General features: G+C 46.3%; 2 protein-coding genes across 8 annotated transcripts in view; one reads left to right on the top strand and one right to left on the bottom strand.

The window, feature by feature from the left end:
- STRBP (spermatid perinuclear RNA binding protein) overlaps positions 1–3,160 on the bottom strand; it is a 63,422-nt gene extending 60,262 nt beyond the window's left edge. For all 7 annotated transcript variants that reach the window (XM_036394198.2, XM_036394194.2, XM_036394197.2 and 4 more), the window contains exon 1: positions 3,058–3,160. The gene's annotated coding sequence lies outside the window, so the exon portion shown is untranslated. The remainder of the gene's footprint in view (positions 1–3,057) is intronic.
- A 1,057-nt stretch (positions 3,161–4,217) lies between these two features.
- The window catches only part of CRB2 (crumbs cell polarity complex component 2), a 53,896-nt gene continuing 33,688 nt past the window's right edge, over positions 4,218–24,425 (top strand). The window contains exon 1 of the mRNA XM_054516913.1: positions 4,218–4,293. The gene's annotated coding sequence lies outside the window, so the exon portion shown is untranslated. The remainder of the gene's footprint in view (positions 4,294–24,425) is intronic.

Raw genomic sequence — 24,425 nt, forward strand, 5'->3', positions numbered from 1 at the left:
GAATGCTGAGCTCTGCTCTTGGCATGGTGAGAGACACCATAAACCCGAACTCCCCAGGAGCTGGAGGTGAGCCCAGAGAGGTGCAGACTGACCCTGTGCATCCTCGCCCCCCAGCATCTCCCTCAGATCAGATCATCTCAGCAGCTCCCTCCACCTGCCCCGAGCATCCCTCACCCAGCCCAGTCTGTAAATACACAAGGTGCCACTGTTCTGCTCTTTGCATAGTGATACTGGGGCACATGGGCCACTCCAGGTGTATGTCCCTCACCCCAGGACAGAGTTCCACCAAGCATGTTCACGGTGGCTTTTCACACACTCAGAAGCTTGTTAACCAGCCAGAGCCTTTCCCACTCTCCCTTTCCAGCCATGGATATGCTCTTCAAAGAGCTCTATTTACATGCCAAGCTACAAAGCAACGTGGAAAAACTGCAGCTTTTATGATTCTACAGTGAGGTTTTTCACAACATGAAGCAGCTTTTTAGACTACTTTTTTTTTTTTTTATTTCCAAACAAGATTTCACAGTTCAAAAAAAAAAATCTCAGTCCACCCACAGGCTTTTGAGGAACATTAACAGAGGGGCTTCAAAAGAAGAGAGCTCTGCGACCTTAAGCATTGCATTCTGAATGAACATCCATGGAAAAACTGCGTACAAGGCAGAAACAAGAGTCACCAAAACCCACATATCCACCACAGTTTAAACTACTTCTCCCGTGTTTAGGTCTGTCATGGCTTGCCTTATGCCATCTTCTGTTGTAACCCTTCCAACTGCTTACTGTCTTCTCATTTACTTCTGAGCCTTTGTTTTGAAACCAGCTCTGTCTGAAATTCCTTCTCAGGCAAGCCACAAAGCTGCGTTTGGTCACTTTCTCAGCTACACTGACACCAGCTACCCACTATCCCCCAGCCCCCAACACACAGGTATTTCTATGTGGAATCTTTTTCCAGTTCCCCAAGAAATCCACTCCTAGTCCATTTCCAAATCAAGTCCTAGTCTTTCTCCAGTTCCCCAAGAAATCCAGTCCTAGTCCATTTCCACCTTGTATTTAACCTGTCAAGCACACAAAGCTGGAACTGGCACTTTATCAGCGTCTTCTTTGTTCAGAGATGAAAAACGCTGCCAATAGTTCAGCAGAAACAACGAGTCTGGATCAACAGCCCATGCAAAGAAAGCCCTTCATAAAATCAGGACTAACCAAACTTGCAAGACTAAAGATTCTCTTTGAACCACACATGCCAAAGCAGCACCAGACTGGCACCATCAGTGATGGGATTCCGAGGAACAGGGCACTGAAAACATCACTGTCAGCAATCCTACCCTCTCTCCTCCACATCTCTCCCTGCATTCTACCTAACATGGAGCAAAGGAAAATGGTTGGAAGGCTCCAGACAGAAGAAAATTATACATGCCAAGAACTTCCAGAGACAAGTCTAACTTCCTGAAAATGACCAGGAATTTAGTAGAAGCTACAGCCAGCTGCAGTCTGCTGACACAGATTTCTCCTTCCTCTCTACACTGGCAGGAAATAAGCACAGCCCAGCTTGCACACCTTCCATGGGAGAGGTGGGCTTCTTCAATTCTTGGAAAACGCTTTTGCTTTTCAGAGAGAGAACAACGACCTTGAGCAAACACAGGAGCACAGCAGTGCAGCCTCTCCAGAGACACTGCCCGGCCTTCCTCACTTCCCATTCCAAAAGTTTTGTTCTAAGGCCTCCCCTCCAAGCAGCCAGCACTGCTCCATACTCCTTCCTTCCTTCCTCTCTGCCACCACGGCTGCTTCCTATAGGTCTCAAAAATGGTTACCATGTCTTTAAAAATCAAAGAACACTACACCAAATAGTCCTTTCTTCTCCATTCTTTTTAAAGATGTTAAAGTATTCTGCATGAATGGAGGAAATTATTTTAATTTTCTGTCTTTACCCTAGAAGGCCAGGCTTCAAATGTTTGCTAGAACACTAGTATTTTAATTTCAGTTAAACAGCCCAGCTATTTTAATTAAATTACAGTTTCATAAACATTTTTTGGAACTGGAGACCTGAAATATGTGATGTTCTGCACAATAATGCCCATTTAAATCTTTCTTTGCTTTAACCACATTTAGCCTTTCTGAGTTTTCACGACAAAGTACGATAAAACTTTCAAAAACTAGTTAACAAACTAGAGGACACAGATACAGAAAATAATTAATTCCAGTGTATCTAGGACCCCCTACATTATAAATTTTCTCTTCTGCCATACCCTGCACAGGAGCTGCTTGGAATGCTCACTCTCTTCTTTCTGTAAATCACAAGGCAGCATTTTCAGAGTCACGTAAATAAATAATAAGACATTTACCCAGATAATGCATATTTCCACTTTGACTCAAAACTCAAGTTTTGCTCTACTCATGTGACTCCCTGGTTATCCCTTCCACGCCCTCACTTCCAGAAGGGATAGCGGGTTAATGATTACAAAATCCAGTGCAAAGCAAATACAGAATGAAAGAGGAGGAAAAACCCAAACAAACGGTGGACCATAACACTGAGGAGCGTGCTCGGAGCAGGAGCCTGCCCGGGGCCCGGAGGGACTCGGCTGCCCCGCGGGGCCGGGGCGCGGAGGGCGCAGCACCGACCGCACCGGAGCGAACTTCGGGCCGAGCCCCGAGCCCGGCGGGAGCCGCCCAGCGCGCACCTGGCCGGGACCGCCCGGGGACACCGCGCGCAGCGCCCCGGCCCCGCCGCACCTGCGCGCCCCGCGGACAGGTACCGCGGCCCCGGACAGGTACCGAGGTACCGCGGCCCCGGACCGTCACCGCGGCCGGCGGAGGGGCGGCCCCGCGCCTCTCCGAGCCCCGCACCCCTCCCCGCCGCCCCCGCCCGCGGCCCCGCGGGGCGCGCAGCCCCCCCCTCGCCCACCGCGCCCCTCCGCGCGCGCAGCAGCGCCCCCCGCCCCGCGCCGCCCCCCGCGCCGTGTCCTGCCCTTGCCTCCTGCCCGCAGTGCCCGGTGCAGTGGGAGGAGCGGTGCCCCGGGGACGGGCCGCCCGCCGCCCCGACCCCTCCCTGCCGCCCGCCCGCCTCACCCCGCTCGGCGCCGGCCCCGGCGCTGCCCCGCGGCCCCGTCCCGGCTCCGCGGCCCCGTCCGGCTCCTCCGGCTCCGCAGCGCCGAGCGGGGCTGCGCACGTGACCGCGCCCCGCGCCCCCATAGGCTGCGGCTGCCGGGCAACGCGCGCCCGCCCCTTCCCTGCACCTGAGAGCGCCCTACGCCAACTGCGTACGGGGCGCCGCGCCGCCCTGCGCCGGCTCCGTAGCGCCGCGGACCCGGCCGTTTCCTGCAGGCCGGCGCAGCCTTACGGAATCGGCGTAGGGCGCGCTCGGCCCGCCCGGCTCCCCACCTGCGGCCGCTGCTCCCCGCGCAGCCCGCGCGGTCCCGCCCGCCGCCTGGGGAGCGGCGCTGCCGCTCGGGGCGCTCCGTGGCCGCGCGGTGCGGGAGCGGTTGAGCCGCACCTGGAAACGCCGCTTGCGTAGAGCCCCTCCGAGAGGTCGGTGTGTGTTACGGACTCTCCGTAATGTCGTCAGCGCGGGCGCCGCACCTGAGGGCTCCCGCCGCGCTAACGGCGTAGGCGCGAGCGTGCCGGGCGCAGAGTGCGCAGCGCTGAGGGCACGGGCTGGGCAGGTGTGTGAGGGCAGGGCTGGCCCGGCCTCGGCCGCGCTCGGGGCTCCAAGGCGGGCACCGGTAATGAGGCGGGCACCGGTAATGAGGCGGGCACCGGCGCTACAGCGACCCCGGCCCCGGCCGCGAACGGGAATAGCTCCGGCAGCCCCAGCCCCGCCGGCTGAGGGGGGCGCCGGACGGGCCCGGGGGCAGCGCTGAGGGGAGGGGGCCGGGCAGGGGTGCGGCAGGACCTCGGCCCCTCACGCAGCGCCCGACCTTGGAGGGTTTAACGTCCCGCTGCCAAATCCAAAGCAGTGCAGGAAGAGCAGGTTCACAAAGTGAGTTGAGGAATAGAGTTTCCATGTGAGGAATTGAGCTCCTTGTGGAATCCTCAGTGACTGAGGACAAATCAAGGCACTTTCATGTTGTGTTTGGGCAGGTTGGGCTGCACAAGCAGTGTGATGGTCAATGATTTCCATCTTTCTCTTCTAGAGATCAAGACAAATGGGTTTAAGTTAGTTTTCAGCTCCGTGCAATAGTTCTTCCCAATCCCAGACAGGTAGCACAGTTCTAGAGCACGTGGGCACTGCAGTGGAGGTGGAGAGAGCTCGCAGAGCTGATGATCATCGCGCTTCAGAGCAGCCCTGACCAGCAGAACCTTTAGGTATGAGGAGAGGGTTGAGTCTGATGGATTTTCTTTCTTCTATGTATGTGTGTTACATAGAACTGTTACAGAACTTCAAAATCCTTCAGCATTCCATGTGCTTCAACACTCAAATGGCCATATAGTCACTTGAGTGCTTCAGAAATTCTGCCAGATTTTCTAGGTTAAGTGCCTTTTTGTACTCAGCTTCTAGCATACATGTGCATGGCAATCATATTCAATATCACTTTTTATACTTTTCAAAACTGATTTTATACAGGCTGTGAAGATGAAAGACTGGGGAGCTCTATTTGAAAATAATCAGTACACAACGTGCTGTGCTGAAGCAGCCCCCGAGGGAACTTTGGCTGAAGATTGTAGGATCAGGAGATTTGTGGTGCTAAAGTGAAACAGTAACTTTCATTCAAAAGAGTGATTTCAGCATTAGAGTGGAAGTGGAAAGCACGTGTGCATTAATAACTTTCCATGCAGGGAGAGGTCCACCTTGTTCCAATTAGACTTACATTTTGTGTACTCCTTTGCAAGCCTATGGCTGAAATGTCACCCTGGTTCTGAACAGTCAGACATTGCTCTGCCTTTGTAACAGACTTTTATCTTGTCATGTTTGAGGATTGAAAGGAGAAACAAATATGAAGAATCTCAGTTACTGCTTTCATGTCTTGGATAGAGAGATTTCAAAGTGATGAATGAATTTATCCAAATCTCCTGTGTGACCTTAAAATATTAGTGTGGGCCTTGAAAAGAGGCAGAAGATAATAGCTGGAAATCAAGGACTGGTCCAAGGACTTAACATAAGAACAGTTTTATTTGAAATTGATTGCATCAAATAGAGACACAGCACAAATACGGCCAGGAGAAAGGCTGCTGGGTGGATGGAGGGATGGGAAGGGGCAGCTGTGGAATGAGTGGCTGTGCAGTGCAGCTGGAAATGTAGCGAGGAGGGAAAAATCTGCAAGAGATGGCACCTCAGGTAGTGAAGTTATTGCAGAGGTACAAGAAAGATGTTTTCAGCTGTGGTCTGAGTGAAATCTTGAATTTTTCTGTTGAGTTCTCCCTTGGGCTAATGATTTGCCAAGGGCAAAAACACAGAGGAAAGGGGATTGATGGATTAATTTAGAATACAGGGGATTGGAAGAGCTTTGGCGCTGCAGTACAAGGATATACATTTAACAAGGAAAAGAGCATCTGAGGCTTGGAAAAAAGTTAACATCTGTCTTTAGGCTTCATGGAATGAAAAGAAAGAAAATTGAATTCATAGCTCTAAGTATAGTCAATAAAAGACAGGGATTGAATTGTACCAAAGGCAACATGGAATTAAGAGTTACCTTGGTGAAAGTTGAGGTAATTAACAATAATTATGCTCTTTCTTGGGACAAAATACTGGCGTAGAAAGAATTATTTTTTTAAATATGTAGCTACAATGGAAATAATGTGTGTTTCCCACAGATTTTTCCGTAGAAATAACTAAGACGTTGTCACGTGTGCTTGAATGTCACCTGCACCCTCAGACAAACGAGGGGCCCTCGGCAAGGCGCTGCTGGCTGGTGCCGGTGTGAGGGTTGGAGAGAGGCCGGCCAGGGCCTGTGCAGCAGGGACGGGCTCTGGGGGCTGCAGTTCTGCCCCAAATGCTGCACTGAGCACTACGTGGCCATTAGCTACAGGACAGGGGAAACCCCTAAGTGAGCAAGGATGAGGTGCAGCCTGTCAGGTTTCAAGTGTTTGGTATTGTTTACACACAAATGGGAATGCTCCTGTAGTGCCCGAGGGAAGAGGGATTTCTTTCTTGTTATGACTCAGAAATCTCTGTTTGAGACTTACCATTGTCCAATGACCCAGTTCTTTATGGGTTTCAAATTCTGCCTTTAGACATATACTAAAGTTAATGGGGTTTGTGCAAAGATAGCTGAGGACAGAATTCAATTTGCAAAAAATAACTTTGTGTGCATGTCTTTTAAAAACCTTAATAGAAAAAGCTCTCTTTACATGGGAAATTAGTCTCATAAGATTGATATAGCAAAGAGTTTTATTTTGAAAAATCCTTACAAGATCTGTATTAATTTTTATTTTAAAGTGTATCTCAGGCATGGAAGGGAGAGAATCAAGCAGATAAGTATCCAGTGTAGAGGATACTTAAAAACTGAGAATTTGTGCTGCGAAACAAAAGATGATATGATTTATGCTGGCAGTCATTTGTGTACCTAACTCTTCACCAAGTTTTACACAGTGCTTGCTACTATCTGTTGCAACCCTGAATTCTCTGACTTTGAGCTAGAGCAAAGGAGATAAAATGGTACTGGAGGAAAATTAGACTCGGGGAGAGGAGGAATCACACCACAAAATGTGCACAGGGCTCCTCAAGTCCCAGAGCAGGCTCTGCAGGGTAACATTTCAGAGATCTTTTAAGCAATAGGGATGAGGATCAGCTTGAAGAGCAAGCAAAACTGGAACTAAGGAAATGGGAAATACTTTCAGGTTATGACTAATGCAATTATTAGAGCGGCTACTGAAGGCACTGTGGTGGATTTAGCCTCAAATAAGAACAGAAGTTATGCCATGTGTGATTGATTCCAGGTTGGGTTACAATTTAGAAGTGCAATTAGTGAGTCATCTGTTACTTTATATCAATTATTAAAACCAACAAAGGTCTAGGTTAAAAAAAAGAGTGCATGCCTCAATATGTGCTGCTCTAGTTGTTAATTTCTGATTTCACTTTCTTGTTTGAGCGTCTCAGCTTGTGCAGTTGCGGTACAGGGTGTTCCTAAACCGGCTCGTGAGCGAAGCAGCGCTCCCGTGCCAGCCCCTGGGCCGTGGCCCTGCCACACCATCCCACGCTCACCTGCTTTGGCCAGAGCCAGCCCAAGGCAGTGGCTGTGCTCACCTGCAGGCCAGCAGCTTCCTGGAACATTTGTAAACACGAGTGCTTTAATCTTGTTTTATAGGTGCTGTTTAGGACAGAGGGCAGCGCAGCTCGGCATTCCTGACAGCTCAGTTGTTGTGGAGACTGTGCTGCCCTCGGTGCTCTGGCTGTGTTCTCACCCCATCTGGCAACTGCTGAATGTGTAAAACTTTTCTTCTGGTGGCCATGACAAAACTCATAGCAGTAAACAGAGCTTTGAGGGACAGTACCAGGCTCCATGGGAGAATTGATCTGACCCAGCAGAGCATTCCTCATGAAATAAGAAGGCCTGGAAGCAAGTGATACTACCAACCTTCAGTGGGCATTTAATTACAGTTTCTAATTAAGGTGATGTCCTAAATGGTCATGTGAATTCTCCCGATCTGTAACGTGGTGTAACATGACATACCAACATGGGGTGTTGGTACTTCCTCCGCACTTCAGCATTTTGGTGTGAATGAAGGTGCATGTGCCTGTTGTGCCCATGGGAATGGAGGCTGCAGCTGGTTGCAGGGCATCTCTGCTGTGTGGGCTGTGAGGGAAAAGGGGCAGAAAGAAGGTTCTAGGGTCCTGTTGTCACTGAGCCTGCGGGGTTGGCAGTATCGTAGGCAACAAGTTGCACACTGCAATTTAAGGGTGTGAAGTTGTGGAGACTGAGCACTGGTCTGTAGCTCTGCTCTCCAGACATGCCTGGACCACGGGAACAGACTGAATCCAAATCAGGACTGAACTTCACAGAGCTTCCCAATTTTCAGTCTTGATACTTTGTAATAGACATTTGAGATGTGATTCTGTGATCACTGAGCCCTCACAATGACTGTGGTTGATGTGGTTTGCACTTCTGTGCTACTGGGCTTGTAGACATGCTGAACCAATCTGGAAATCAACTGGCTTTTCTGTTTGTGGGTAGGACATGATATGTGTTTATCTCATATCAATATCAGATAAGTATTTTCATTTATATCACTGGCAAGTAGATAAATATTTGGGGGTATATGTACATCCTTTCTAGAAAAACAGAGATACAGTTGCAAGGATTGTTGTTTTAGGGAAGAGTGTGATTGGACCAGATAAGGGATGGCAGGAGTTTGGTGCAGGTCCTTAGACAGATATATTAGGGTGGGTTTTTTCCTTTTCCTTTGAAGTTTAAGATTGAAAACCTGCCATCATTCCAAAGCAGAAACAACTTGGGGGGCCTTTTTATCACTAATAGTCAGAGCAGCTAGGCAGGACTGACTCCACTGAAAAGAGGCTCTGTCATACAAGAGGTTTCCTAGGTCAAGATTAAAAGCAAAACAGCTCTCATCACATGAGCCTTTGTACTGCACCCATATTTTCTGAAGGCTGTTGGCTTATCTTTAATGTTTATGCTGCTATCAAAAATAAACCCAGCTTCTGTCTCCCCGGGTGTTGTATTCAACATCAACAGTGAATAGGCTTTTTCATTCCTAAATGCTAATTTCCTTTCTGTTTTCAATCTGTTTCTGGTACAAATTTTTTTTGTTTTCACTGGGTTTGGTTTCTACCCTCTTTGTTTTTTTAGCTTCATGTTTTCTCCTTCCTGTATCTGTTTCTGTCCTGGTAATCAGTATTTTTTTTGGTGGAAGCAGTAGCTGAGTGTCTATCAATGACCCTGAAGCCTAGAACTTGAATCGGAGTTTGTTTGAATGCAGCTGGCAGCACAGTCATAATAATTTAAACAAAAAAAAAAGCTTTACCAAGATTAATTTTTCATCAGCAGACTGAGGTACTCTTAGGAATAATTGTAATTGTCTCACTTTGAACTGTGGTCAGAAATATGGCCTAAAAATCTTGCTATAATGAGAATTTTGGTTCTAATGAAGTAGTATTATAACTTCATCAAAAATGTTGTGATACTAGAGCCAGAATTCAATGGCATTTGGAAACTGCTCCCAGGCTGTACCCTTGGGGTAAAGCACTGACCTTGCTGAAGCTGGTGTGGGTGTTTCCTGAAGGCAGCAGTACCCAAACCCAGCACAGGACCTGGCTCAGAGCAGATTGCCAGCCTCATGTGGGTTATCTCCAAGTGGCCGAGGCTCCAGAGCAAGCAGAGAAGGTCCAGCATGCTGAAGCCTGCAGGTGACAAATGGGTGTTGACCAGCACCAAGGGCTCTTTGCAGGCTGCTTTGTCTCCTCTCTGAGGAGGTGCTGTCCCCTCACACTGCACAAACCAGAAGTAACCTTTCCGTCTTTGAGACTCTTCACTCCATGTACCCTTGAAGCTGCTGCTGTGCTGACTGGTTTTGTCACATAATGTGATAAATGGAAAACAGATCTGCAACAGATACAAGTCATATTCCAGACTTTAGGCATGTACCTCAAAATTTCATCAACTTTGATATGCCAGATGTTATCTAGATGTGGATATTCAGTAGCTGGAGATGTCAGGGAGCTGTGACTAGCAAAGGAGCTGTGTGTCTGCTGAAACACTGATTAAGATTTGGATGCCTGTGTTGTGGGAGGTATGGAGACTGCAATGCTGACTATCAGGTTTGAAGTGTATCACATTTCCCTCAAAGGGACAATTGAGCCCAGGCTGTACAGGGGGTGGGCAGCCCAAATGTTTGGACAAATAGTTATCCTTGTGATGAGCATTCACAGTCAAGCATCTCCCAGGGTTTTCTTGCTCCAGTGCAAGTCCAAAATGGTCAGATTAGGCATTTGCACAGAAATGTACCTGTATTTTGGGGACAGTATATTTTACATGGACTTTCCCATGATGATCTAAGCTTGCTTGCGTTAAGAGTGGGAAGTTGAGCACTGTTGCTGTATCTTGTATCCTGGTTGTTCTTTTTTTTTAATTAACCTGCCAAATAATTTTAATATGTGCATGTAATGCTATCCTATTTGGCCTTTCTGTTACAGATGCTGTGCAGCAGTTCTGCCTCATGCCCTGGTGTTCAGCCTTTCTATCAGTTAACTCAAATAAATGTAAAAATTCTATTACATCCAACTGTCCACAGTGCTATAACTTTTTATTTATCCTGCTTGTTCTTTGATGACCTAAATTATTTCAGCTGTTCTAATTACTTATTTAAGAACTATTGCCCTTTCTCAGGGTTTTTTGTGGGAGGACTTAAGGAATAGTGTGTCTCACAAGCAGCATTATAGTTGCCTGCAAATTAAGGCAAGCAGACAGACTGTAGTAATGTTGTAAACCAGCTTATTTTAGGTGGCTTATTTTAGGCTAAGTTTTATGTGAAATATTTATGTACTCATTTAAATGCTAAAGAGCTGGGGTTCCTGCAGTCCTGAGAGCACAGCAGTATGTCTGTATGTCAGGCAGCAGTTGTGTCCTTCGTGGGAAGCCCCCCAGTTGTGTTCTAAAGGCTTTCAGCTGGGGCCCTTTGTTAGAATCCTGGAAGCTCAGGTGCTGGGGCTTTTTAGCCTCCTCTGTCACTGTGTTTGTAGAGTGTAGCACTAAAATCTCTCAATTCTGCTGTGCTTCAGGTCATCCTGGCTATGCAATGGGAGATAATGGGGCTTTCCTGAGGGTTTAGAGAGCTTGCTTCATAATTTGTGTTTGAAGCCAGCATGGTGTGTTTGTTATAGATATTGTTTAGTGAAACAAGGATTTGTTATGTGCAAAATTAAAGTATTTCTAAATTATAGGGAAATGTAAAATGTGAAAGCCGAAGGAAAAAAGAGATTCTGCTGTTTCCTTTGGTTTTGCTGCATCTTGCAGTCAGTCCCAACGTGTGTTAGCGCTCCCGCTGGATAACGATCTGCCCTCCTCCCAAGGGACAGCACAGCGCAGGCAGAGCTGCTCCTCTCCTCTCTGCTCACTAATTGATCTCTGGCTTGGCCACTTCCAGCAAGGTCACAGAACTGGCAGCTACAAAAACAGTGTTCTGTGGAAAATTTAAAGGGGAAGAGTAGAAGTACCTAGGATGGGATTATAATTTTTTTAAATTCATAAACAATTTATTGGATCTTCTATTTTGTGTCTGCAGAAGTCTGAAACTTGGAAAGGACTGAGAGCAGAAGATTATCCATTTTGACCTGTTCCTGCAATTTGTGAGTGAGCCCTATCCTGCAAATTGCTCTTTTCTCACTTTGTAATTCCACTTCCATTATTATTAGAACACAGCATGAATATTCCTGTTCAGATCCTGTAAAGGCAAAATGATTCCTAAGCAAGTATAGTGTGATCTTCTCCATTTTTTTTTCTTTGCAGAAGGTTTGTCATGCTGGCTTTGAAAGGCATTCATGTGTTTGGGTTTTGTTTCCTTTTTGCAAAAGTGCTTGCAATCATTTATGCTGCTTTCTCAGAGCTGACTCTTGATTAGTTCAGGTGCTTTACCATTAGAAAGGTGATGGAAATGTGGAGTTGAAAAGCCTGGACAAGCAGCAGCCGCAGGCTGTCAGCGTGGCAGTGCCGTGTCACTCATTGAGCACTGTGCCAGTCCCTGCCATTGTCACAGCAGGGCCTTCCTGGGCTCTCAGTGCCGGGGCTGTGCTGGCAGGGACGGCTCCATGTGCAGGAGAGCTCCCACGGCCCTGGCCAGGCCACTGCATGGCTGGCCTAAGGCTGGGTGCCATGCTGCAGGGAGCAAACCAGCGAGAGCTGCCAGTAAAAACATGCATTAGCACGGCTTCTTGAAAAGCAGACAACTGTAGAGGGTTTGAATAAAGGAAATGGGCCAAACTCTCTGAAGGCAAGGCTGGAACACTGAGGGCAGAATGAGGCTGTGCTGCATTATTAGGGCATTCATGAATGTGTGGCAGAGAGGGGGAAAGGGGCTTGGTTAACCTTGTGTGATCTAAAAATACGTAGAATGTGCTATACAGAGCCATAGCTGCTGTAGCATCTTTAAAGGGTAAAATATGCAGCTTCCTCTGAAGTGGGAGCATGGCAGGGTCTCACAAAGCAGGCATTCAGAAGTACCTTGTGTGGAATACTGTTCATTCACATGATCCTAGTCACAGTGAGGAGCATACACTGTAGTTGCTCTCAATAAGCTGGTAATTGAATTATCAGCTAAATATTGAAAGATTAGACACCCTGTCTTTGGGAGAGGGGTGTAGAAGCAAGCCTAACTTGATTATTGCATCAAATCATTTTTCACTTCATTGTGAGTTGAAGCAAGTAGTTGATGGTTCAGAACTCCTTATGCTCCTTCTGTTACAAAGAACTCTGCCAGTGTTTGGTATTCTAACTCTTGTGTGAGACATGATACCACAGAGAGGGAGCAGAAAAAAATTAAATTGTATTAAATTGTCATAAGCCCCTGAGCTGATGAACTGGTTTGATACTACTTGTTCCACTAGAACTCGAAGCGATTAATTGAATAAACGTTTGTTTGAGTCTTTAATTTGTCTATAAATATGTATAGTAACTAATGAGGAGGCAAGAAATCATCCTGAGAGTCACCTTGAGCAGAGGATAAGCATTCCTGGTGCATTCCTGGGAAGCAGCGCGGTGGTGACGGTGCCCAAGCTCTGCCACCGTGTGGCAGCTGCAGCTCAGTGCCGGCCCGGGCTGGCTGCAGAGCTGCTCCCGCTCAAGGGAAGGTCATTGTGCCTCAGGGAAAGACAAAAGCACAAATATTCCTTCTGCAAAATCACACCTGGAGTTCCAGAAGTTCTCTCTGCACAAACCAAATGTCAGCCTGTATGGGGGGCTGTATCTGAAGTTGACAGTGTCTGTTTTCTGCATGAAACTTGCTTCAGGGAGCAGGGCTTAGTGTTTCACCCTGTGCGAGGCAGTCTAAGGAGGAGGTGCAGGGATGTTCTTTGTTGATGTCTGGCTGTGGAAATGCATAAGGATAGACCGACCTGTAAAACTGTCTCAGAGGAGAGAGTTTTTGTACTCATGCATGATTTGTGTATGTGTACATTTATTATAGATCCACTATAAGTAGCAATGGCAGAACTTGGGGTAATGGTTAGTGTTGACTAATGATATACTGATTAAAGCTGACTTTTGTTTCCAAGGGACCTTACAGCCAGATTATATGGCATTACAAGAGGTGATTAATGTCTGTGCCTCACAAAAATGGTGAAGGTGTAAATATTGACTTAGAGTAGCAAAAACAGTTATTACAGTAGTCCATAGAATGTTAAACTGCAGATTAGACAAATGCCATACATTATTACAAAGCACTGACTGATATGCAAGGCATGATCTGTATTTAAACACTTGACATTAAGTAAGTTAGGTTTTATAGGTTTAAAGTACCTATGGATTACATTATTCTTGAAGAGTACTTGGGCTAAATAAGAGCACAGCAGGATCTAGGGGAAGTAATTGCTCTCCAGCAATGGAAATGTGCTCCTCTGAGGGGGCAGCAGGGATTGCTGAGCAGGATGAGACAGCTCCTTCCGTGAGAATGGGTGTGCAGAATGTCTGGGAATGGCAGGTTCCATTAGGCTGGAGAGAGCCTGGTGCAGAGCAGTCTTGTCTTATCCTGGGAGGAAGTGCCAGTGCACAGCGCTGCTTCCTTCCACCAGAATTCCTGCGTGCCCTTGGCTCCATACATAATTCAGATGCAATGCATAATTAAAGGACTATAAAGCCACACTTACTTTCATGTATTTAAATTCCTTGATGAGCCATAGATGGGTTTTGCCTGGTCTGTGCTTTTGCTTTGCCTGTTTCTGTAGTTTGTTGAAACAGTGAGGACCACGGCCCAGTGAGTCAGCAGCTCCTCAGAACCACTTCCAAAATACTAATCAGTGCTAACTGTCAGGATTAGCATTCTGTTAGAAATAAAAGTTGAACTATATAACAAAGAATAATTAATTTGCAGTATCATAGATTCGCTTCCTCTGTTAGCAACATCTTTGTAAAGCACAGCCTTTTCAAAGTAAAAAACCCCAACTTTTGAAGGGTACAGATCTAACAGTAGCAGCAAAAAAGCTCTGCCATGAATGGCCTAGGCTCTGATCCTTCCTAGGAATAGTGTCTGTGTGGCAGCTGGGTGTGTACAACATTTGTTTCCTCATACAGGTCTGCAATAAAGACTGGCTTACACAAAAGGGAAAACATCAATTGTACATCTTGAACTTTCTCCCGTTCCTTTCTGTTCTGGATTCCTCCTCTTTAGATCAGTAGTTTGTGACTGGATCACATGATGGTGTTTCCAGTACTTCCAGTGCTGTAATTGCTCTGTGTGGAAAGCATTGCTGAGGTGCTCTGGGCCTTTGCATTTCAAACATTGGATGTGTAACATTTTATATATTTAATCACCATCAAGTAGAGTGTTTGGATCCAAGCTATTTAGAGCAACTGTCTGTACTATTGCAACCCACTCAGGGCCCTGAGGGAGACCTATGAACAGAGAGAAGGCTCAGATTTATTTGAGTAACTCAATATTGCCAAATACTTTGGTTTGCTACAGCTGCTGGAGAAGTATTGGGAAGATCTAACCAGAGAACATGGTGTTAGGAAAGATCTGTGTAAGGATTCAGGAGACTCAGGAAAATGCTCCTGCTTTCTCCTCTGAGCACCAGAACTGTGAAGAAAACCTAACTTATGTTAACTATGAGGTAGAAATCAATATCTGAAACATTCTTCAAAAACAGAATTGAAGGCTTACATCCTTTTAAGCTCATGGCAGGAAGAGCCTCTTCTTTGCTTGAACAAGTTACTGTTTACAGCAATTTTTTCTGTGCTTGAAGGAGTTACTGTTTACAGCAATTTTAATAAAGTGCCTCCTGGCAAAAAAACTAAGTTGTAACATCTCCAGACCTTTTATAGATGAAACAGCGTCCTTCAAAATGCACACTGCTCAGTTAAACCTTGGTAGCCTGTGCTGTGACAGGGATACCTAGTGTTTGATAGACTGTATTAAGCCTTTTCCATTTTATCTTGATAACATTTATTTCCTTCCACTTTTGGGATGTTTCTCTTCTGTACTTTCCTATTTTTTTTCTCCTCCTGGAAACAAACAACCGAAAGCATTATTCTGTCACTTGGCAGCTCTCAGGAGCTCCACTAGTCAGAACTGGCATTAATACTCCTGCAAGCAGTTTAATTCCAGGGCTGCTTCCAACACCAAGCCATGGGTCTGCTGTGCTACTGCTGTAGCCCTGCCCCTGCCCAGTGCCAGGAGCTGCTCTGCTCCATGGTGTGGATCCCCAGCCCATCCCTGGGGATGTCAGAACCTCTGTCTCTGAGATGAAGTACCTGTGCTTATCCCAGCCTGTAGAAATTGAGGCATTTTTCTGGCAGCTCACTACAAACAGGATTTCACAGCACGATGTCTCAAACAGAGGGGCTCTCCTCTATTCTTTTCTCTGTCTCACACTTTGCCATGACGCGTCCATCTGTAAGCTCCTGACCCTGTGCAAGTGCAATCCCAACAGCAGCCCTGGTCAGATACTCATGTGAGTGAGGCTGTGCCATGAGTGAAGGTTTGTGGTGAGGGCCAGGCATGTCTGTCATGTTTAGCACAGTGTAGTCTGCTTCCTTCTCTTCAACACTTTGTCTGCAAAAAACGGTGAGTTTTTCTCCTTGTAATTGGTTTTGGGCCTTATTAACTGTTAGTCTCTGTGCCAACATACATAATGGCTGGGCTCTGTTGTGCTCACCATTGTGTCTGTTGTGGCTTGGCTTTCAGGATATGAGTTCATTTTCTTTCCCACCCCAGCAGTGGGGAGGGGTCACTAAGGCTGAGTCAGTAGATCCTGGTGCATCAGGTGGTGCTCAGCTGCAATGCTGCACCGCCCGTCCATCCCATGGGCTGCTCCTGAAGCAGGACCTTCTGCAGGGCCCTGCCTCAGGAAAGGGTGTGCCATGGGTCCAGTCTGTACTGCCTTGAAAGGAGCACAGTAATTCAGAGCATTTTCTGAAAAGTGAAGTGGCCAGAGCAGACACAATAACAGCTCCATCAAATATTGATAAAGTAGGATTATTAATTAGAAGAGGGGTGTAGGATTAAAATGTCCCTTGAGTTACATTCCCCATTTGATGTGAGAGTGTGGTTTTGTGGTCAGAGAGTGGGAAGCTCAGGATAACTGGAATCTTTTTTCATCTCTTCAATGTGTTTGCTTAATGTCCTTAGTGGTTCAGGGGATATATAATACTATTGACCAGAGCTGCTAGAATTCTGATATGCTCCTATGGTGGCACTGCTGGGAGTGAACTTTACAAGGATATCTCTGTTAGTGTATTTTGGTCTGGTTTGTAGCTCATATAGCTCATAAAAAGAAAATCCCCTCTGACCAAGCTGGTAATTTGCAGTCCTGTTGTCCTGGAGTCTTGTCCTCCCTCAAAGAGCTGCATGTCTTTGTGAGAGGGTGAAAACACTGGATCAGTTCCATGGAGCATTTGACACTGGACCTCTTGGCCCTCAGGTGCAGTGAAGGATAACATTTTGCTTCTGACAGTGTGTGTAGTGCTGAACTAAATAGATATCAAAGCAAAGAGAGTGAATTGAATTTCCCAGTTAGACAGCCCTGGTGCAAAAAGGAGCTTTCAATGTCTCCTACTTGAAAAAGACACTACAGGTTAGCTACAAGATTTCTTTTTAGAACAAAGCCCTGATCTGCATCACTAATAACAGCTGAGGTCATTAAAATTGAAAGAATTTCCCTTTTAATTTCTTCTGAACAGTATCTGCATTCTCTGTGTCACTGGTATTAGCTTTTCTTTTCCCCCCTGTTCTGGTCCATCAGGACAGTGCAGTAAGGATGTATTTTCCTCTAAAGGTTCTTCCTGGTTCTAATATTCTACCTAGAAGAAGTGGTTCAGACTTGTTATAATTATACAAGTAGTGTAAATTCCTTCTTCCATTCCTGTGCATGAACTGTGTGTTCTTGGGTCCCTCAGAATGTGTCTGTGCAGCAGCAGTTTAACATCCCTGTGTGCCCCAAGGCTCTTTTAGCTGATAGAACTCTCTAATCTGAAGCATCTTCTCTTTTTTTTTTTTCCTCTTCCCCTTCTGAGTGTTTCCCTGCTCTCTCTAGAGCCATTAGGTGCTCTGACTATGCACTTCAGGAGATCAATATGCTTTTGGCATTCACAGGCATTATTATTCTGAGACTGTACAACTGCTATGTATTCATCCTATTAACATCTGCTCAGAATTCCCAACATCCCAGCACAGCTAACAGGGAGTGACCGTGTTGTCCTTGGTCAGGCTCTGTGCAATGGATGTTGACACCTGGTTTATTGTTGGACAGATTCCACTTCCCCTTTTACTTTGTTTTGACCTCATTTCACCCCGGAAGCTCCATTTCAGCTGGAGATGGATGAATGAACTGGGAAGCATTTTGTGTCCACTGCTGCTGTGGCAATTCCTCTGTGTTCCTGCCCAAATAAGTTCTTTAGTTCCTACATCGTAGGGGCCAGTTCTGACCTAGCAGCAAAATTCCAGCAGCCCTCGAGGATGTGCCTGTAGTGGAAGCACCATCTCTGCAAAGCAGTAGAAAAAGACAAGAGTCTGCTGGGCAGATTGAACAAATCACTGTCTTTGTGGCTGATGTAACAGAGGATTATGAGCTTCAAAGTCATGGAAAGAGGATCAACTGTGCCTTTGACTTGAGTGATAACTCTGGATATTGAGTGGTGGGAATACAATGTCAGCTTTCCGATTGTAACAGATTGTGGCAATAGGGTTAACTTAGGAGGGAAAAGAAACAAGGAAATTGGAGCTAAGTGTGTCTCAGTGTGGAAGTTAATAGCCAGGAATGGGATTCACTGTTTTAAAATCCTGTCTGAAGTATGTAACCTCTTATGAATGGGAAGAAACCGTGTCAAGGGGAAACACAATGTGTTGACATTGCTGGCTTTCCCTCCTGCATTTTGGTTGCTTTAGTTTTCTCATTGCTGTTCTCCCAAAAGTTGGTTGGTATAATCAGAGGTTAGTTCAGATTGTAACGTGGACAAGATTACTTAGGGTTAACTCTGACAGACAGAATAAAATTAAAAGTAATCATTTGCTCATCCAAGATTTCAGAGAAATGCCTGTATGATTCCCCAAGTTAAAAGAGGAAATGTTATAACAGCCCATAAAAGTTGACTTTTTACCTTCCTAAGTGAAAGGAAGCTGTAAAATCTCAGAAATACTGGGTACTGGACACTGATTGATCTCCATTGTCTGGCCTGAATCAAAGGAAATGCAAAAGCCAAGGGAACCTGTGTTTTAGCAAGCTTTACAGGAGGCAGAAATGCAATTGAAGAAATCTTCACTTAGTCTCATATATTACAAGTGGCAGTGGTTTGTCATTTTCTCAGAACACACACAGACACACACACATACCCCAAATAGATTTTCCTGCTTCTTGGATTCTATTTTTTCCAGCATGCTTGCCATAGTGACCTCCTGCGAAGGGAGACTGGCAGAAAGACGCAAAGTGCCCTGGTTCAGAGTCATGCACTAAAAAAGGTCTGGATCAAATGGAGTTTAAACCTCCAGCTGAAGGTTTCCTCTGAAAATCACTGGTGGGCCCTCGTGACCTCCCAGTGCCTGGCTGGAGGTGGGGTTAGCAGAGCCAGGACTCTGAGCCATTGGGACACCACAGAGCAAAGCTCAGCTGCTGCTGCTCTCTGTCATTCTGGGAGGCTCAGCTCTCTGTACTTTGGCTTCCCTTCTGCTCCCAGAGACAGCAGAGGAAATTTTGCTGAGGTCCTGTAGTAGATGGGGACCTAAAGCTGAACTGGAAGCAAAAGCATTCATAATTTGCCCAGAGAGTGTGGCTGGGCTGGCATATGGAGTCACTCCCAAAGCTAATGAGTTAAATTGTCAGGTTTGTGACTTCTGTCTCATAAAGCATTCAAGCATAACAAATGGTGCTGACACACTGGCCTTGGCATGGAAAACTTCTTTAAATATACAAGATGCTGCTTCTTACTGGGGTATATATAAAGTTGGCTTAGATGCAGTGAAGTTTCTTGGGGATAAAATGGATAGTGTTCCAATAAGCTGTCAATTATGTTTCTTTCCAGAAATGATACATATAATTGGTGAATTGCAAGGCTGGATTGGCATTAAATAGTTGATTTGAAGTATTATAATTATTTTTATGTTTTTCCCCATAGTTCTCGGGAGGATTCTAGATCCATCCACTTCAGTATTTTGTATACAGCCTCATAGGAAGCCTTATGTGTGCCTCATCAGAGAGATGCTTAGGTGCTTATTCTTGCTCTTACTGAAATGGTTGTAAACCAGATGAAGTGGTGCTTCATGGTGCTTTTAGCAGTTCTTGGAAAGTTTCTAGATCCATCCACTTGAATATTTGTATACAACCTCATCAGAAACCTCAGTTTTTCTTTTTTTTTTTCCAAAAGCCATTGAGCAGATTTTGTTTCAGACATATTGATGAGCTCCTGTGCACATTCAGCACACCAGTTAGCAGAGCAAGAGTTTCAAGCATTTGTGCTGCAGATCAATATCTCCTCTGACAGAAGCCCAGCAGGAGCTTGGTTTGCCTGCTGTTGTGAGACATGAAGTAGAAAATGTGCATAAACCATGCTGGCTAAGAGGAGTGGAACAGAGCTTCCCTCAGGGCAGAGGCAAGTGCTGAAGCCCTTGTCTCTGGTCCAGTTCTGCAAGTAAAAGCAAACAAAAATACTCATTTGGAGACCATGAGAGTAAGCTTGAATGCTGTTAACACTTCTGTGAAGATCTGTATTGGTCGTTCTTAGAGATTCATTAAGCAATCTGACAAATGGCTGGTGATGGAGACACCGGGGCTGAGCATCCCAGCAGTGGCAGCGTGTGCTGTGTAATCCCTGCCAGAGCCTCTCAGCCAAGCGAGAGCTGATCCAGCCACTCGTGCACACCCCCTTTAGGTAGGGCCATTGTTCTGGGACATTTGTGAAGTAGAAACAATTGGGAGATTCAGTCTGTGAAGTAATAATGCTAATACTGGTGTGAAACAGTACTTCTCGTATTTTTCTAATATTTTCTAGTATTTCCTAGAAAGGCAGGAGTGTGTGAGCCCAGAATACTGAAAGTACTGGACAATATCCCCACCTTTGAGTAAGGAAACTGAATGTGGGACTGTTTCTTTCTAGTTGTCCCTTGCCTTCATACTGAAAAATCTGTCTTTAGTTGACTGGATTCGATTTGGAGATAATAGAGATGTTTAGTGCTCATTGAGGTGCAAATACACAAAAGTGAGCCCCACATCTTTGGCATCTTGGAGAACATTACTCATTCCTCAACATTTGGCACATTTGTGATCTGCATCCATTTTAGTTCTTGCCACCTACTCTGGTGACAATGTCCAGTTTTCCCAGGGGCCTTATTACTGAGCAGACTGAGTGTGAAGTCTGTGAGGAAAAGCAGAGATTGCAGCTGGAAGGAAAACGAGGCAGAGCTTGCCGATTTTATGCAGAATCCAAGGGTGTAATTTCCATGGCAAAGATAGATGTCAGACAGGATTTTGAGGCTACACTCATCTTCAGAGCTCACACGGTGCAGCTGGATGTGTTTGTTTTTCAGGTCCAAAATTCCCTGTTCTCCCACTCCCCTGTTTGGCCTTCCTGGAATACAAACTTCAGCAGGAGGAGGTTCCTTCAGCCGGGCTGTGCTGCAGGGCAGCCTCCTCCCTCTGGTCCCTTCGGTTTTCCCCCGAAGCCCAGCCTGGCTCCGGGGCTCTGGCAATGCGGAGCTCTGCAGCAAACGCTGCTAATCCAAGCTCTGCAGCTGCTTTGGGGCTGGGAGCACAGACCTGCCCTCCAGCGGCGCCACAGCCTCCCCGAGCCCCGCCGGGAAGCCGCTATTTACAAACGCCTTGGATCGTTTGTGGCACAAACAGCCGCAAAAAGGCCTCTCAAACCACCCTCGGATCCTGGCAACGTATTGGACACATCCTTCCTGCTATAACATTTTACTGCAGAACATCTTGCCTGAGACCCTTTTTACACTGTTTGGCTGCCTCCTGTTAGGTGATCAACATTCCCATCCTCCCATCTGCCAGAGGCCCCTTGGAAGGGATGCACCTCACCAGGCAGCTGTATGGGAGCAGGGAAGAGGATCAAAGGGCATGAGGCTGACCTGCAGCAGTCCAGCGGGGTCTCTGTAGATCAAAGGGTGTATCCCTGGTCAGAGCCTGACTTCTGGGACTTCCTCGAGAGCTGGGCAGGAGTGTGGCCCTGTCTTTACCACAGCCTCATCTGGGTGTGTTTGAATGGTTTATCTGCACATGCTGGATATCTTTGTTATGGTCCTTAAGTTAGCTCTTTGTCGGAATGAGGAAGATCTCTGAACAAGCAGCCAATAATGCTGCAAGGCAGAGGAGGTGATTTCAGACCTCAGGCAAACATGTTCATTCTGCCCTTGTCCTCTGGACTGCAGTTGTATCTGAAGTTGATGATCATGCTGCAGGAAAGTGAGGCTGTGCCAGACCTCTGCACACCCGTGCCAGTGCCCAGACAAGGACCCTCTTGCTGTGCCCTTGAGCCCACTTTTCCCACTGCCATTGCCCAGGACTGCCCAGTCTCACAGGCTCAGGACTCTGGCGTTTATCAGGCAGCATGATTTGCTTGCCAGCAGTTCTGATTGGTAGTGATAGGAAACTAAATTTATTGTGTCTAAAAAATGTAATTAGGATATCTCAAGACCGGACATTTAGTGTGATTTTGCCAGGTTTTAATAGCAACTTTAAAGTTGTGGCTCACAGCCCAAACTCTGCCTTGGCTGTTCCGCTGTGGGGATGTTGCAATAGGTCTTGCAGTGTCCAGGGTGCTGCTGGCACAGTTCTGCAGCACTGCAGGATGTGTCCAGTTGTTCTGGTTCCCCAGTGCTGCCCATTTCTTTCCCACAGGGGCCTTTGGTGACTTTGGCAGTGCAGAAGGGACATCTAGTGGGCTGATGGGAGAGTGGGGACAGTGCCTGTTCAGGGCAGCAGGAAAGAGCCAATTTCCAGTTAGAGATTGGACTCTGGGGAACCCTTGAGCATTACAGCACCAAATTGTATTTAAACATTTCAGTGTACAGAATTGGCCTGTGAGTCTGGAGGCTTGAAATTCCAAAACTTACGGAGTAAAAAATATTCCTGACAGTTTTCAGCAGTGTCAGAAAGCAGTAGAGTGTATGGAAGCAGTCAGATTTGGCACAGCTTTTGAGTGGAATTGGAAGATTTTTTTCTTTATTTACTCAACTTCCCAAGCCTGCAGCCACTGTTAGTATGGACTGCTTAGTGTAATGTTGTGCTTAATGGCCCTTAGAAGATAAAGCTGGGGAAAAAATCATGACTGATGCTGTTGGCTTCCATTGTTCAATTCAGTAAAATGGATTTGTGCCCAGTGGTTCCAGGATGGTGAGGAGGGAAGGTGAGGCTCCGTGGCAGTCACAGCGTGCACGTGACAGGAGAGAGGAATGGCTTTATTTGTACCACTGATATTTGCCGGCCTGTCACACGTCCCCAGTATCCAATCTGCAGTATTAGGATTATTTTAAGCCCTGTGTGAGGAAAGATTGTGAAACTCCTGCGAGTGTACATTGTTCTTTGAGTCAAAAGCAGACTTTTGCTGAGGTACTTTGCTATATGATTCTCTCTGAACTTTTGTACAAAGATGTAGAGGATTGGTTTATGGCAAGTGTACAGAAAGGTATAGAAGAAGTGGGCAGGAAGGTTCTGCTGAGTACCCCAAGCTACTTTCTCCTTTTTCCTCTAATCCAGCTTGCCCACTGCTGCCCCATTTCCATGGCATGCATTTCCGGCTTGCCAAGGCTCCTGCTCCAGGCTGAGAATAGAAGCCTTGCTGTTATGCTGTCCTTAAATCTCCCATAATGAGTGTTACAGCAAGGAAAGCAGCTGTGTCCTTTGGCTCTGGTTTTAATGCTATGTTAAAGAGCAGATTATGGTGACGTGGGATGGCAGCGATGCGGGGGTAGCACAAACCATGACCAGTTTGGGCAAGGCTTTAGCAAGGATGACTAAGGGCTTGGAGCTTATGCTTTAGATAACAAATCCACCCAATTGTGCTCTTTTGGAAATGTAGTCAAGCCTAACAAATCAGGGCCTTAACAGAGTTGCATTAAGGTCCTTTAATTGGACTAAGCTGGTTAATACCCACATTGGCTTTTGTATGCCCAGGGGTGCAGCCCAGGAATGCTTTGCTGTTTATGCTGACAAAATCTCATAAAATTGCAACCATGAACATTGATAAAATTAAATTCTAATGTCCTCACAGGTAGACAATAGATTAAGGTATTTTGATTATTATGAGGAAGTTGGATGCTATTGTTTTCCTCTTCCCTCAGTCTGGCTAATGTGACAGACTCTGCCATGGCTCTGTCCAGGGTTTGGGGTGTGACAGGCCACACAGCACAGCAGGAACAGCAGGGCTGCACAGGACCTCAGCCTCTGTGGGACAACCTCCACAAACCTTTCTGTGTGGGGGGGTTTGTCATACTCGTTCTGTTTCATGAAAGCTGAGCAGGTCCTTCAGGTAGTCCTAGAAGCCATAAATTACCATGGATTAGGTGTGTTTTCCAGGTGTTGTGGAGTGTGGCACTACTGGACTTACAGCAGTGCCTGGCTAAGAATGGTGCTTTGTTGCCATGTTAATTGTGCAATGATTATAGGTATTTGCTGGGATTTGGAAAAGGTGGATTGTTGAGAGCATAATTCACACAGGTGAGGTAAAAATACTCTGAGCAGAAAGATTCTGCACATGTCAGTGTTTGGTTACATCCCCTGACAGCCAAAGCAGAGCCTAAGGAGACAGAAATGAGTTCCAGATGGTTGTGGTAACTGGCAAGAAACTAATACTGAGGCTGATCTTGAGAAAACAGACTGAGGACACCAGAGATGAAAGAGGGGGCAGGGTGGTCCAGATAAGGTTGATAACACATGATATATCATCTTTGGAGCATTCCAAGGCAGGACAGTGAGATGAACCATTTGTTCCTGAACTGCAGAGGCTGGGTGGTGGAAAGGCTCTTGCTGTGGCTGTTCTGCTGCTGCACTGAAGGTAAAACCCCTGCAGTAACTATCCCATTTCCATGCACAAATCCCACCAGCCTCTGCTGCCCTGCAAGGATGCTGGGATCGTGCAGATTACTCACTGTAATTTTGCTCCTGATTTCTTCACGTGCAGCCTGGGTGTGTCTGCACCAATTGCATTGCTATCTTGTGTATTTCTTGCTTGAACTAGGAATTTGTCTGGCATCTTACCTGTGTTCTATTTTTAGTTGTTAGTGAAGGGTGAGGCAGTGTACTTAATTCTCATTACAGTTAGTTTAATCCAATTGTGATGTGGATTTAGAGAGACTTAGTAGGTCTCGGCTGAGTGTGGGCTGTCTTTTTCCAGTTA

Source organism: Molothrus ater, chromosome 20, assembly GCF_012460135.2.
Source record: "Molothrus ater isolate BHLD 08-10-18 breed brown headed cowbird chromosome 20, BPBGC_Mater_1.1, whole genome shotgun sequence".
In the NCBI taxonomy this organism is placed as follows: domain Eukaryota; kingdom Metazoa; phylum Chordata; class Aves; order Passeriformes; family Icteridae; genus Molothrus; species Molothrus ater.